Source organism: Acomys minous, assembly GCF_964271855.1.
Source record: "Acomys minous genome assembly, chromosome: 1".
NCBI lineage: Eukaryota > Metazoa > Chordata > Mammalia > Rodentia > Muridae > Acomys > Acomys minous.
Window position 1 is genome coordinate 44,469,803 of NC_140483.1, and position 17,085 is coordinate 44,486,887.

Here is a 17,085-nt window from a genome sequence, read left to right on the forward strand (position 1 = left end):
TTTTTCTCCCAAAAGAAGAATATGGAATCCAGATGGGTTTTATTTCTCTTTCACTTATGAACTAGATTTTAAAAAATTAAGTAACCTTTCAATAGAGCATACCATTAGACAACTGACCATGGATAGCTTTTGCTTGGTTGCTTCTGATAAGATATACCTAATTTTTCAAACAAAGTTGGCATATATAGTCTGTTCAATTAAATACCACCAAACAAAATGCTTATAATCTTTGGTTAAAAATGTATAATAGTGTTCCATTTACCCATTTCTACCCATTTTTATACAAACAATAGAAAAAAATTTTCACATCAACTAAAAATAGTCACAAAGAGCTTTAAGAAATAAACAGTTATTGTATTCTAAATAATATAGTGTCAGGATTATGGCACTTGATATAAGGCAGAAATTTACAGAGGACGCCAGTTGAGTTCCCTCATTAGATTGTAAGACCCCCTCCCCTGTGCACCCACCATAGCAAGCATAGCAGCAGTAACGCTATCTTGCAAGGCAAGACTAGAATAATAGGTTCCCGGGATAAGATAAGGCCTGGGGCCCAGAGGAGAAAGATAAAAGCGTGCTGAGATAACAGAAACAGTTTGTCCTTGTCAAACAAGATATTTATGGTTGGCCATCTGGCCCAGGGAACGGGTAAACTCCCCTGTTCCCATCTGATGACCGGACCATAACCTCGCCTCATTTAAGTTTACCAATCAGAGCCCTGTAACTATGCTTCTCGCTTCTGTAACTGCGCTTCCCGCTAAAATCCCTATAAAAGGCCCCCAAAAAGACTCGCTCGGCGCGCCAGCCTCTCCAGAGACTGAGACGCCCGGGTACCCGTCCCCCTACAATAAAGCCTCTTGCGTGTTGCAACCGAAACCTTGGTCTCGCTGGTTCTTGGTGGGGGTCTCCACGTTAAGACCACCGTGCTGGGGGTCTTACATTTGGAGGTTCCACCGAGATCGGGACCCCCGCCCAGGGACCACCGACCCAAATTCGGGAGGTAAGCCTTTGTGCCGGCCGGCTTAGTCGTTGTTGTCCTTTCGTCTTTCGTCTCTCTGTTAATCGTTACGTTACGTGTCTTGGTGTCTGCGCAGACTCTCTGAATCTGGCAAGGACAAGAAGGAGTTGACGGACTTGGACTTCTTCCTTGTACCCCCGGGAGACGTCCCGGCGGGATTCCGTAGGGACTCTCCGTCCCATCCGAATTTGGGGCTCTGGCCCATCTGAGAGGCTATTCGCCTCATCTGGGAGACGGGGAATCCGGACCCCCTGTGTCTCCAACCTCTGCTTTGTTTTCGTTTTGGCGCAAGCGTCCCACGCAGGCTGTTTTTGGTCTTTTGTGTCTGGCTGTCCTCTGTTGTCTTTCGTTTTATGTTTTTGGTACCATGGGTCAGACTCTTGCCACTCCATTAACCTTTACCTTACAGCATTTCAAGGAGGTCCGTGTCATTGCACACAATCTGTCAGTAGAAGTCCGCAAGGGCAAATGGGAGACTTTCTGTTCCGCCGAATGGCCCATGCCCCTGCTCCCACCATATCCCCGAGTTCCCCAGCCAGCAGCCCCAACCTCAGCCCTGCCCGCGGCTTCCGGGGCAATGGGTGATGGACCCTCGCGGGCACTGGGAGCCGCCTTGGAGCCACCCCTGAGGGGCCTGATTCCACCGTGGCTCTGCCCCTTAGTGCTGTCGGGCCGGCCCCGACAGGCAAAAAAATGCGTTACAACTCCTACAGTATTGGCCTTTTTCTTCCTCTGATCTCTATAATTGAAAAACTAACCACCCACCTTTTTCAGAGAACCCTACAGGACTTACAGGTCTGATAGAGTCCCTGATGTTCTCCCACCAACCCACGTGGGATGACTGTCAGCAGCTTCTGCAGGTTTTATTCACCACCGAGGAGAGAGAAAGAATTCTCCTCGAGGCTCGAAAGAATATCCGAGATGACGCTGGACACCCCGTCCAGACCCTGGCCGAAATAGATGAAGGATTCCTCCTGACCCGTCCTCAGTGGGACTACAACACGGCAGAAGGTAGGGAACGGCTGTCCATTTACCGCCGGGCTCTGGTGGCAGGTCTCAGAGGGTCAGTGAGGAGGCCCACCAATTTGGCGAAGGTAAGAGAAGTCATGCAGGGAACGACCAAGCCCCCCTCGGTGTTTCTAGAGAGGCTCATGGAGGCTTACTGGAGATATACCCCTTTTGACCCTACGTCAGAGGGACAGCGAGCCTCTGTAATCATGGCTTTCATTGGACAGTCAGTACCTGATATTAGGAAAAAACTACAGTGCATTAGCGCATTGAGGGATTGCACGATTATACCATCAGGGATGTGGTGAAGGAAGCTGAGAAAGTTTATCGTAAAAAGGAGACAGAGGAAGTGAAACAGGAAAAAAAAAAAAAGAAGGAGAGAGAGCTGAGGATGAGGAAAGAGGAAAGAGAGAGAGAGCTGAGGATGAAGAAAAAAAAAGGCAGGAAAAGAATCTGAGGAGAGTACTGGCCGCAGTGGTAGGAGAAGGAAGGCGTCAGGGAACAGGCAGGCCTAGGCACACAGGGAACCTGGGCGACAACAGAAGACAGGGGCCAAGGAGACCCAGAAAAGATTGAACACTGCCACCTGATCTCAAAGATGCCTTCTTCTGTCTGAGATTGCACCCTAACAGCCAATCCCTGCTTGCCTCTGAGTGGCAAGACCCTGAAAACAGAAGAACTGGACAGCTTACGTGGACGAGATTGCCCCAGGGGTTTAAAAACTCCCCCACCCTATTTGATGAAGCCCTGCATCGGGACCTTGCCCCTTTCCATGCTAATAATCCCCAGGTGACTCTTCTACAGTATGTAGATGACCTCCTATTGGCTGCAGAGACCCGTGAAGAATGCGAGCTTGGGATTCAGAAAATCCTGGCTGAGTTAGGTGAGTTGGGGTATCGGGCCTCTGCCAAAAAGGCACAATTGTGCCGGACTGAAGTGACATATCTGGGATACAACACCTTGAAAGATAAACAACGGTCACTCACAAAAGCCAGGAAATGGACAGTGAATCAGATCCCGACCCCAACCACCCCTCGCCAGGTAAGAGAATTCCTGGGGACTGCGGGATTCTGCAGGCTTTGGATTCCCAGGTTCGCCACTCTGGCGGCCCCATTATACCCTCTAACAAGAGAAAGGGGGGAATTCACTTGGACTAAGGAACACCAATTGGCTTTTGAGACCCTTAAAAAGGCACTGCCACAAGCCCCTGCCCTAGCACTGCCTGATCTGAACAAGCCTTTTACTCTGTACATCGACGAGCGGAAGGGGATTGCCAGGGGGGGTCCTCACCCAAACTCTAGGACCCTGGAAGCGCCCAGTGGCCTATCTGTCAAAAAAAAAAACTGGATCCTGTGGCCAGTGGGTGGCCCTCTTGTTTGCGGGCGATAGCAGCAACGACTGTATTGGTAAAAGATGCTGATAAGTTAACCATGGGCCAAAATGTGATAGTGGTGGCCTCCCACGCCCTCGAGAGCATTATCAGACAACCACCAGACCGTTGGATGACCAACGCCCGGATAACCCGCTACCAGAGCTTGTTGCTGACAGAGCGGGTGACCTTCGCTCCGCCCGCCATCCTTAACCCTGCCACCTTGCTACCCGAAGCTGGCGAGACCCCAGTTCATCATCGTAAAATGATACTGGCTGAAGAAACAGGGACTCGATCAGACCTCACTGACCAGCCGTGGCCTGGGGTAAAAACTTGGTTCACCGACAGAAGTAGCTTTGTGGTAGCAGACACCTTCTCGGGGTGGGTTGAGGCATTTCCCACGAAAAAGGAAACGGCAAATGTATTGGCCAAGAAGATACTTAAAGAAATCCTTCCCCGGTTCGGGATACCTAAGGTAACTGGGTCGGACAACGGGCCTGCCTTCGTCGCCCAGGTAAGTCAGGGACTGGCCAGACAATTGGGGATAAATTGGAAATTACATTGTGCTTATAGACCCCAGAGCTCAGGACAGGTAAAAAGGACGAATAAAACTATAAAGGAGACCTTAACAAAATTGACCTTAGAGACCGGCGGGGGTGATTGGACAGCCCTTCTCTCCCTTGCCTTGTTCCGGGTACGGAACACGCCTGGACCATTGGGACTGACACCCTTTGAGATACTGTTTGGTACACCACCACCTCTGTTTGAAATCCTAGAGAGTGTGGCGCATCCTGATGACAGTTTTGTGCCTTCCACCCATCTTTTAGCCCGTTTAAAGGCTCTCGAGACGATGAGGTGAGAGATTTGGGAACAGCTGAAGGACGCTTATGCCGTTGGAGACCCTACAGTTCCTCATCAGTTCGAGATTGGAGATAATCCTCTTAAGCTGCGTCTGCGTCACGGACGCGACCCTGAGTCAGGACAACAACCCTCATGCCCCGATGCAACAGACTTGGGAGGTGATCAATGAAGAGGGAAACACTGTCTGGTCGATCACTGCAGTGCACGCCCCCCATGGACTTGGTGGCCGGATCTAACGCCAGATATTTGTAAGTTGGTGGCTGGATCGCTCACCTGGGATCTCCCCGACCACACAGACCTCTCTAAACCACTGGCTGAAAAACAGTGCGTCCCGGGTGGGATAGGGAGCACATTCGGGTGCTCAGGACAGTTCTGCCGGGCCAACCTCCGGTCCTCAGAATTTTATGTTTGCCCTGGTCAGGGCCACAGTTAAAAGCTTCGACACAAGTGTGGGGGGACCTCTGATTTCTATTGTGCTGCATGGGGTTGTGAAACTACTGGTGAGGCTCATTGGAACCCTACTTCCACCTGGGATCTGATCACGGTAAAAAAGAAACAGTAGCTATGACAGGCCAAACCAGGGAGAAAGAAATGGTTATAAATACCCTGAGAATAGGTGCACCCTCAGCAATAGCCCAAACGGGCCTTGTAAAAACAGATACTGCAACCCCATAGCCGTGAGATTCACTAACATGAGAAAACGAGACCATCAGAGCTGGCTTAGAGGAAATAACTGGGGATTGCGCTTATATGCTGCGGGGAAAGACCCTGGGTTGATTTTTAAAATTAAGTTGACCCTAACAAGTCCTTCCCCAGTGCCTGTAGGACCAACAAAGTCCTTCCAGAACAAGGCCCACCTGCCAGACCCCGTGTCCTAGCACCTCTCCCGCCTATGCCAGTGACCATCAGCCCCTTTAATCTCATTACTCCCCAAGGTTCCTTGCCCATGACCCCTTCTGATTCCTCAACGAGTCAAAGGCTACTTAATTTGGTCATTGGGGCCTTCCATGCTTTAAACGACACAAGTCCAGACACTACTGAATCTTGCTGGCTGTGTTTAGCAACAACACCTCCATACTACGAGGGGATTGCTATGAATGGTGCTTTTAATAATACAACCTCCCATCATTCCTGCACCTGGGGAGCTGAGAAGAAACTAACCTTGACAGAAGTATCAGGATCGGGACTCTGTTTGGGTACCCCACCTGCCTCCCATAAACATTTGTGTAACCAGACAGTTATTAGTCCTAAGACGGCTACCACCTATTACTTGGTACCAGGACCCAACCGGTGGTGGGCCTGCAGTACCGGACTCACCCCTTGTGTGTCTATGAGTGTGTTTAAACCAACTATAGACTTCTGCGTATTAATACAACTGATCCCTAGAATTTACTATCATGCTGCTGGTAATTTTAAAGATAAATTCGAGCTTAGACCTAAAAGATACAAGGGAGAGCCTGTATCCCTTACTTTAGCTATCTTACTGGGAGCAGGCATCACTGCTGGAATAGGGACAGGCGCTGCCACATTAGCCACCGGACAACAGGGCCTCAATGCTCTCAGTACTGCCATTGATAAAGATCTAAAGATATTAAAAAAATCCATCTCCAATTTAAAAAAATCTTTGACATCCTTGTCGGAAGTAGTGCTCCAAAATAAGAGGGGATTAGATTTACTGTTTTTAAAAGATGGTGGGCTGTGTGCTGCCCTCAAAAAAAAATGTTGTTTTTATGCTGACCATACAGGAGTAGTCAGAGATAGTATGTCTAAGCTGTGAGAAAGGCTCAAGCAGCGACAGTTGCAATTTGAATCAGGACGAACTTGGTATAAAAACTGGTTTAATAAGGCTCCTTGGTTCACCACTTTAATATCTACCATAACGGGCCCTTTATTAATTATTATCCTGCTCCTACTTTTTGGGCCCTGCATCCTTAAGAGACTGATGCAATTCATCCGAGACCGCTTATCGGTTGTACAGGCCTTGGTTCTAACCCAACAATACCAACAGCTCCAACAGGTAAAACCAGAGGTCATTGAATGAAAGATTTCATTCAATTTACAACAAGAGGGGGGAATGTAAGACCCCCTCCCCTGTGCACCCGCCATAGCAAGCATAGCAGCAGTAACGCTATCTTGCAAGGCAAGACTAGAATAATAGGTTCCCGGGATAAGATAAGGCCTGGGGCCCAGAGGAGAAAGATAAAAGCGTGCTGAGATAACAGAAACAGTTTGTCCTTGTCAAACAAGATATTTATGGTTGGCCATCTGGCCCAGGGAATGGGTAAACTCCCCTGTTCCCATCTGATGACCGGACCATAACCTCGCCTCATTTAAGTTTACCAATCAGAGCCCTGTAACTATGCTTCTCGCTTCTGTAACTGCGCTTCCCGCTAAAATCCCTATAAAAGGCCCCCAAAAAGACTCGCTCGGCGCGCCAGCCTCTCCAGAGACTGAGACGCCCGGGTACCCGTCCCCCTACAATAAAGCCTCTTGCGTGTTGCAACCGAAACCTTGGTCTCGCTGGTTCTTGGTGGGGGTCTCCACGTTAAGACCACCGTGCTGGGGGTCTTACAAGATAAACTCACCTCTGTCTCTTGCTCCAGGAAAATGCAATGCCCTCTTCTGCCGTCCACCAGGACTACATTCATGTACTCATACTTTTTCCCTAAACACATCCTTCTCTCACAGAGGTGCCCAGCATCTTGTATTTACGTTTATTCAAGACGCATTCCAGTTAACAATCAAGAGTAGCTGTCACAATGGACATATGATTTTCTCTTTTGGGCTTATTTCATTTCCTTCAGATATTTTCCCAGGAATATTATATCTGCATCTTATGGTATATTGATTGAGTTGTGGGTTGGTTGATTGAAATATATCCATCCTGATCTTCATAGCAATTATATTAGTTTGCCTTTGCACCAAAAGCATACATGTTCATTTTATTTCAATTATTGATGCCTTCTTATTTTGTATATGTAGCAAACATTCTACTTGAGATTTTATTTTGTTTTGACTTTTTTTTCCCTCTGGTTCCTAAAGGTTTTTAATATTTTCATAAACCCATGATTTGTGCACACCTCTTATTTTAGAAATATCTGTTTTGATCTTTAACTCATTTTTATTTTATTTTATTATAGTTTCCTCTGTTCTATTCCATTGGTTTATGCATTCGTTCTATATTATGTTGTTACAACAGCTACATGATATGTTGTGCTATACTGTGACAGCTCCAGCATTCTCATATTGCTCAGGAAACCTTTGACTGTTCTTGTTCTTTTGTGCTTTCAGCTGAATTGAAGTTTTTTGTTGAAATTTAAGTAGGAGCTTTCTCTATCGGCTGTTTCAGCTCCCAAATAATGACACATGGGGAATTATTACATTTATTAATAAGTTTTAAGCACTACTGGTGGATAGATATTGATCTATTCTAACCTGATTACACTATTTTGCCTACTTCTCCGGTAAATGCTCCATACTTGACATCTTAGTGTTTCCTTGGCTGCTTCTGCTCCATCTGTCCATCTTTATTGTAAACTCCTCATGGCCACTTCTTCTGTCTCTCTTCTTTTTGTCCGTCTTCTTGTCTCCTACCTGGCATCCACTAACTGAGGTCAAACTCCTACCTCCTCTACTCTCTTTCCCAGCTATAGGCTGATCAGTTCTTTGATAATCAATCAGAGATGATGGTTAAACATCAATGAGACAGGAGATACTTCATAGGAAAAGCAATGGCCACATCCTGACTGCCACCAGATCTCCGGGAACATAAATCAACTTCTGAATGCACAGTGCAGAAAAATATGTCTCAACAGTTTTATATTTATAATTATATAAGGAATGTAACAGACATTTAATTATGTGTATACATATGTGTCTTCATGTGCCATGAATGCAATGTGCACAAAGAGAGCATCACATCCACAAGAGTTACAGGTGAGTGTGAATTACCCTAAAATGGAAGCTGGGAAACAAACTCCAGTACTACCCAAGATTAGTACATGTTCTTAACTCCTAATTTGTTCTTCCATGCTCCTGTATCTAACTCCTGTAAGTTCAATACTTACATATTTTATTAAATTATCCTAATGGATGTATTGAGTCATAAAAAGTACATATTAAAGATACAATGTGCAAATTTTAATACACATGAAAGAGTGTAATATGAGATGAATTATAAATATTTCTTCAAACACTATATAAGACTTCATGATAGAAGATTTTAAAACCTTTCTTCAGCCTATTGAAATGTTACATAATGAGAAAAAATAAAATAAGTAATAGGAAGGATTAAATGAGATATAAAATGTGGGATGGGATGGCAGATTAGAGGAGGGCATATTGGGAGAGATTACTGATGGTAAAATTTTTTTGAAAAAGCCATGTGGAAAATTTCTACATGAAAATCATCTATATCTATATCTATATCTATACAGGATTTATATATACCTATGATAGGTAGATGTATAGATATGTAGATACAGATATAGATGCATACATATATATACATTTATATGTAAACAATTTATATAGAGATGTTCCATAGCAAACAAAAACTCAACATACCAGAAATTGGTTACCTGTGTTGAGATGTGGGACAATGATATCTTGTATATCCATAAGTATTACTGAGAGTTGTCATTGCTGAAATTACCACATACTTGGAAGATAAAAGGTAGGAGTAACTAAGACAGTATTATTTCATATCTGTTAAGTAGCTTTCAGGGTACCAAAAAAGTGCTGTGTATTCTATCAGAAGATAAAAATTATGATTAAAGTTAAACTAGCTGCAAATGCTATTTAATGGCAGAAATATTATGGGAGTAACTATTTTCTGATTGGATTTTAGATCTGCCCCAGGAGATGGAACTCATACCTGCCATTGTTTTTGATGACTTGAACTTGTGGCTAGATACTTGGTCCTTGGGGAGAGCTCAATTTTGTTATTCTACTGAATGAACATAGTAGTAAAATAATTACTAATGATTATTGTTAGACTCATCAGTTAATTCACTTCTTATCACTCATTAGAGAGCTTATGAGAGGACCCACAAGTTGTCAACCTGAAAAGAAAAAGAGACTGCAGTGTGCTCAGACCACATTTATACCATACCTCCTACTGCAAGGCTTAAGGCTCATTATAGTAAATGTGAATAAAGGCCACAGAAGTGCGGTACAATGAAACAGTGTTTTTGAGCTGCACTATGGAAGTTGTACCTATGAAATTACAATGATTGTCACACCAAGAAAACTTGTTCAAGCTCAAGCTACACAAATAGTAACATAGACGCAGAGAGATGGGCATAAACTTCCACCATTATCTGGGAAGCTTATGATAGTTTTTAGCTGCTGGGAGATCAAGAGTCAGTGTTCCTTAACAGAGTGTATCTTGGCAGGTCCTATACTCAAAAATAGTTGGGCACCACAAATTGCATGCAGTGAGTTTTAAAAAGAGTTGACGAGAATTGAAATTGAATCACCATGGGAGGAAGGGAACTGAGAAGACTTGGGGACGGGTGGAGCGGGAAGTTTGAATACAGCCAAATTACTTTTAAAAAAATTTTTATCAAAGAATTAATAAAAAATTCCACTAAAAATACACCAAGTGGTTTCTTATAGTCATCCACTGTGAAGTATTATGTCTGAAAGTACTTTTATTGCAACAATGGTTGATTTTTATTTTGAGATCACTGAAACTAAATTTTGTAGTTTGAGGTATATTTAAATCCATAACAATTCTGTGTTATTCCATCGGTATTGATGCTTTTTAGAAATCTCTAATGGAAAACAATAAAATAGGCTTGAAAGTGCTTATAAAGGAAAAAAAATCTGGGTTTTTAAGTAGATAAGCTATTAATGGAAAATATTAAAACAAATTTTACTACATGCTATAAAATATATCTTAAATATAAATTTGGAAATAATTGCTAAAGGGGACTTTTAATGTTAGTTTAATTCTCATAAGAACTTAGAATACACTGGAATGCTTTAAAACAAGTTGCTATTTATTCTGAAGTTGATGGTAGTCTCAGCTTGTTTACTTGAAACAAAGCATGAAATCAGAGAAGGCTAGATATTCCTATGTAAGAGGATTTGTTTCTTGTGTAATCACCAAAATTTAAGTTTGAATCCCCAGCAGTAATGTAGACAGTGACTCATTGCCAGATGTGCCAGGAATCTCAGAACTTTGGGGTCTGGAGACATGAGGATTATTGGGCATTTCTGGCTACTGCCTAGCTCTAGGTTTAGTTAGAGACCTCATCTCAAACAAGTAAGCAGAGAGGGATAGATAGAGCAGAACTCTGGAGTACTCCTTTGCCTCAACATACATGTATCAAATGTACATACCTGAGGGCACACTAGCCAAGAAAGACCCGACAATTGTAAGACTAGCATCTTTTTCTTCATTATTGTCATGAAGATTTTAAATGTGTCATAGACTTGTACAAGTTTCTTCATGCTTTTTAATGTTTTGGATTTTCTCTAACAAATCAACTTTTCTAATCAACTTGAAAAATACATTAACACTTATGAAATACAAATTACTAAATATTTACTTGAAACATCTAGAAGCACACATAGTATTTAATGGCTAAATGATTACACATAAAAGCTGTGTATATTATTTACATACATACAAAAATTTCAAATTGAGTGCATTCTGTCATTGTGTGGTATGTGTGTATGTTTCTGTGTTTGTGTATGAGAGTGCAGGCGCACTAAGATAAAGAGCACAAGTAACAATCAAGTGTATCTGTCCTTGTCTGACACCTTTTACAGCCAGGGTGTCTTTAATGGTGAACTGGAAAAAAAAAAAAAAAACCCTACATGCTTTCAACAAGTCCTTTTTTTATCCTTCTGTGGCCATGCTGGGATTATAGAACCTTGTGCTACTTGTTGAGCTTCACATGGTTTCTCAGGATCTGGAGTTGTGTTACCGTGCTAGTCCTGCAAGTGCTTTCTCCACTAAGCATCTCTATAAAACCTGAATGCATTCTGTAACATACCTCAGTTGCTTAAAGGCGTCAGTTTCGTTATTCCTAGTTTAGTGTTATGTTTGCCTGTATGGACTCAAGGAACACTGTGACTTATTTTTTAATTATACACGAAGACTAAAATAACTTTAAAATATAATTATTTACTTATATATATATATATATATATATATATATATATTTCAAATGCAATGGATATTTCTATTTCTCAAAATGCTAATTATGACTTCCCAAAATGATCTTAACTGACAAATACAGTATATATTTTGGGAGACTAATGCCTTATTAAACAAGAGGGGGCTTCTATATTGGTTATCCCAAAGGTGATCAATAGCATAATAGCATAGCTGATATTTATTAACTAGTATGTATTTTACCAATGAAGCCAGGAAATTTTTTACACCAAGAGTTGGAACGTGTTTACATTCGTAAAAGATTAATAATAGTGCTATAACCAAGATCAATGTCATGTAGATTGCTTTAAATTGATAAATAATTGGAAAATACATTTAATTGGCTGTGGTTTTTATTTGGAGACAGACTATGGATATTATTTTTTTTCTTTTTCTATGGGTACTTATCTAGAAATATATGAGGAATATAACCACCAACCTTTATTCAGGCTTCATGCCAAAAAAATGAATAGCCAAGGAAGCAAAATAATTATAGTTGAATATTATCCTGAAGATAAAGTATGAATGTTTTTATTGGGTTTATTTCCTAGGAGATTCTATTGCAATTTCTGACTAATATAATTTTATATTCCTTTGGATCATGCAAGCAATTTATATTTTATTAATAAGTCCTCACTTGAACTTATAAAATGACACATTGAACTGAATAACACACATTTTTGCCAACTTGACTTTCTAAATATATATTTATAATATTTTAAAAGATTTAATAGCATGTGTGAAAACATCAATTATTAATGAGCTATTTTATTTTTCTGCTTTATATTTTCCTATGCTACAATTAAACTTTCTGACCATTCTCATTGCTTTGAAGAAATTTATTTTACTGATTTTCATAGCTAGGTGACAATGAAGTAAACATGCAATCTCCTACAATGTATAGGAAAGAATGCTTTCTAATGAATAATATTCATATTATATTTAGGTTTGTCCTAACTGAAAATATTGACATTATGATGGCACCTAAATTACCATGTCAAACAGTAGAACTCACTTTTATACATTGATAGCAGTGTGTTAGTGTTTTTGAGAAAAAATAGGCAGGAAGAGAAGTTGAATTGGACTGTTCTGTTTCAGTTTATTTTCTTACAGAGATAGACCTTCATGATATTTTTAAGTTTTTGATTATGGGTTTAACATTTCTTGTTTGTGTGATCTTCTTGGTAATATTTTACACACTTACACACACAAAACAAACACACACACAATGTATGTATAAGTAGGTCATAAATTAAATCAATTCAGATAGAAATTAATAGATTTGGGTATTCATTAGTGACTGTGATAATCCTGATTTATAATATACATAATAGATCCTTTTATTACAACAAAGTGTCATGTTTATTGTGAAAATTCTATTATTTTAATGGTTAAGGATGATATTGCCTGAGGGAAGAGGGTATCATGGAATACTTTTATGTGTGAATCCTCTTTGACCATAATTATTCAAATGGCTAACTAAATATGAATTCAGCCTTAGGGTTAACACATAACCAATTTGTTTCACAAATCATCCAATTATGAGCAGAGTGTCTTCCACTCTCCACACTAATCCCTGTGCATTTAAAAGTCATTTCATATACTACAATAGGTGTGATCTTTCCTACTCACATGTTTTGAGAGGACATGTGCAGTCAATGACCCACTCCATTTCTTACTCCCTTGATTTTTTTTTACTAAGCTACATGTTGAAAAGAAGAACATTTAAACAAGAAAAATAACAAACTCTTAGCCAGCTTGGAATTGTTTCTCTTTTCTAAAAGCCTACATGGTATGAGCATATTTTAAGTTATCCTCATTTCACCTAATTTCTTGTCATATTTCACAACATCAAAAGATGAGCCATAATTAAGTATTCATTTATGAATGATATGCATTTTCTCCTCCAAACTGTAAGCCTCACATATCTTTTCAAAAGTACAAAATATAACGGCATTACAAAGTAGCAAACTTGGGCCAATGAAGCAATCATCAGGAGAAACCTTTCCTCTCTTATTTTTGTGTCACAATATATAATTTCAGTGTTTCTCAGCAAGATTCACCTAAATTACTGTGACATAATTCAGACTTTCCTGCAAGCAAGTTGATTAAGATTTTGATTCATCTTAAAAAGCAATATGGAGTGCAGGAAAAGATTTTCACCAGGACAGATCTTACTGCCTCTCAATTTAGTTCTCTCTGGAGATGTATCTTACTTTTGATATATTTTTAAATAAAATTTGTGCCTGACTAACTGCACCAAATGCAAGCCATGCTCACTGATAAGGCAAAATTATGAGCTAAAAATAATTATACAAAATAGAAAAAGGGTCTCACTCTTAGTACTAATTAGTGTGAAGTAGGTCATAAGTTATCCCTACACTTAAGTAAGAAAAAGAAAGAAACACATTGTATAATAATAGCAGCTCTGCTGTAGGGAATAATTACTAAAATAATGAAAATAATGAGGGACACTGTTTTCCATATTTTTATCTCTTGAAGTCATTTCTGGCTGAATCTTTCATCATATGAATCTGACAAAAGTTGCACTATAGATGAATGCAATCAACTGTTCTTCTCACCACAAAACATAGTCACTAAACGCCACTTTATGTAAACTCCACAATCTGATTTTTTGACATCTTTTTTCACTTACATTAATCTCTTATAATGGAAAACCAAATTGATACAAATATTCTTTTTTATATTCCTCCTTAAGTCCTTTCCCTGATTTCACATATTAATTCTTTCTTCTTTCTGTCAGAGATCATATTCCTTAAAAGCTAATTACCCCTATATGTGAGATTCAGCTCATGTAGAATATTAATTGAAGCAAATAGGACCATTTCTCTAATTAGTAAAACTGAAACCTCAGCTAACATCTTCACTCAAGTTCTGTCCTGAAATGGTGACACAATTCTGCCCACTGTAAAAATCTATTCTTTCACATAACCCTATCACATTATCTTTCTAGAAATATAGAAATAGAAAAAAAAATGACTACATTTACTGTTTTTTATCTTAGACTAAGTAGAAGTTTTTGTCTTTATATATTTTATTCTTTTTTTGGGGGGGGACTATCATAAATTTTAACTGATCTGTCCTCCCCTTTGAGAGAATATTCAAGATGGACTAATTTAATTTTTCTGTTATAGAAATTAGCCCAAGGGGCATGTCCCATGAAAATCTTCACTTACCAGGACTCTGGGACAAAGGGGAGGACATCCTACTAGGACTCTAGATGAGAGAAGCATGGGAGAATGGCAAAGTAGAAGGATCCAGAGGGTCCTAGAAACCTACAAGAAGAACGTTATGATAGGCAGATTTGGTCCCAGGGATCCCTCTCAAACTATGGCACCAGCCAAGGACGGTACAGGCAGTAAACTTCAAACCTCTACCTAGATCTAGCCAATGGACAGGACATTCTCCACAGTCGAGTGGAGAGGGGGTCTGACTTTCACATGAACTCTGGTGCCCCATATTTGATCACGTCCCCTGGATGGGGAGACCTGGTGGCACTCAGAGGAAGGATAGCAGGCTACCAAGAAGAGAATTGATACCCTAAGATCATATACAGGGGGAGGAAGTCCTCCTCAGTCACTGTCATAGGGGAGGGGAGGAAGGGGAAATTGGGAGGAAGGGAGGAATGGGAGGACACAAGGGATGGGATAACCATTTAGATGTAATATGAATAAATTAATAAAATATTTTTAAAAAGAAGCAATGTGTTCATTAAATTTGATAATGAATTCTTCTTTCTCATTTGGCAGATGATAGGGAGGTTAAAAATATTAACAAAGCAGTACACTGTGCTTAATTTTTTTTCCAGTTTTATTAGTGCCTACTCTTTATTTTCTACATACTTCTGTTTTCTTCAAGAGTTTTTCTACTTACTTTTGTCCTCTATCTATTTTCATATGTTGAAATTGCTCAGGGATTATTGTATCAGGATCCTGATTTCCCTTCAAAACTGAGACACAGTCATAGACTTGAATGTTTTCCACTGGAAAGAAAAATACTCATGCAAAAAGTACCTTTTCAAGGTCACTGTTAGATACCTTCTTTTTTCCTGAAAATCTCTGCTTGGATGCAGAGAGACATTTTTTAATTTAACCATATAAAACCCAAAAGAATCTGATTTTCTTTTTCAAAATAAATATTTACATTTGAAACTAACTACAAAAAGCCTAATATTTACTCAACCTCTTTTCAAGGAGCCTTATTTTCATCAATTATTTCTCTTTCTTCTTCCTTCCTTTCTCTCTTCACCTGACATAACTATCATAGCCCTTTCATCCACTCCTTCCAGTCTCAACAAGCTTCACTTTTTCCTCCTCCACTAACCTACTTGTCATTTAAGAGGAGCCCCTCTTACTACCGATGAATCTTTAGTTGTTACTTCATAATCATATATGGCACAAAATTTGAAAATCTAAATTAAATGAACAATTTCTTGACAGACTCCACTTACTAAAGTTGAATCAGGATCAGGTAAACAAATTAAAGAATCCTATATATCCTATGGAAAGAGAAGTACTCATCAAATTCTCCTGACCAAAATAAGCCCAGGCCCAGATGGTTTCACCTCTGAATTCTACTAGACTTTCAAAAAAGAGCTAACACCAATACTCTTCAAAGTACTCTGCAAAATAAAAATGGTAGTGATATTACCAAGCCCGTTCTATGAGGCCACTGTCACCATGATATCTAAATCACACAAAGATCAAACAACAAAAAAAGAATTTCAGGCCAATTTCCCTTATGAACATTGACACAAAAGTACCCAACAAAATTCTCACAAACTTCATCCAAGAACAAATCAAAATTATCATTCACCATGACCTAGTAGGCTTCATCTCAGGCATGCAAGGATGGTACAATATATGGAAATCCATCATTGTAATCCACCATATAAACAAACTGAAAGAAAAAAATTTTAAATCTTTATCATCCCCATAGACACACACACAAAAAAAAAAAAACTTGTTAGCAACATTTACCACCCATTCATATTTAAACTCTTGGAAAAATTGGGAATACAAGAAACATACCTAAACATGATAAAGGGTATATACAGCAAGACAATATAAATATCAAATTAAATGAAGAGAAACTCAATGAAATTTCACTAAAATCAGGGACTACACAAGAACTTGAAGTTTTAGGTAGACCCATAAGACCACAAAAGGAGATGAAACAGATCCACATCAGAAAGGAGAAAGTCAAATTATCCATATTTGCTGACAATATGATAGTGGATAAGTGACCCCCAAAATTCCACCAGAGAACACCTACATCTGTTAAACAACTTCATCAAAGTAGCCAGATACACGATTACTTTAAAAAAAAAAAAAAGGGCTCAGTAGTCCTCTTGTATACAAGTGAAAAATGGGTAGCTGAGAAATAATTAGGGAAACTTCACCCTTAAAAATAGCTACAAATAATATAAAGTATATTGGTGTAACTTCAACAAAGGAAATGAAAGACTTGTATGAAGAAAATCTTCATCTCTGAAGAAACTGAAAAAAACATTGGAAGATGAAAAGATCTGCCATTCTCTTGGGTCAGGAGACACCACACAATAAAGTTTGTCATCTTACCAAAAACAATCTACAGATTAAATGCCCTCGTTATCAAAATACATGCAAAAATCTTTACTGG

General features: G+C 39.7%; 1 long non-coding RNA gene across 1 annotated transcript; it reads left to right on the plus strand.

Annotated features, from left to right (window-relative positions):
• The first annotated feature begins 3,815 nt into the window (after positions 1–3,815).
• LOC311603966 lies at positions 3,816–6,765 on the plus strand. Its single transcript, XR_014781347.1, has 2 exons — positions 3,816–4,504; positions 6,002–6,765. It is a non-coding gene; the product is annotated as an uncharacterized lncRNA (long non-coding RNA).
• Positions 6,766–17,085: the final 10,320 nt, after the last annotated feature.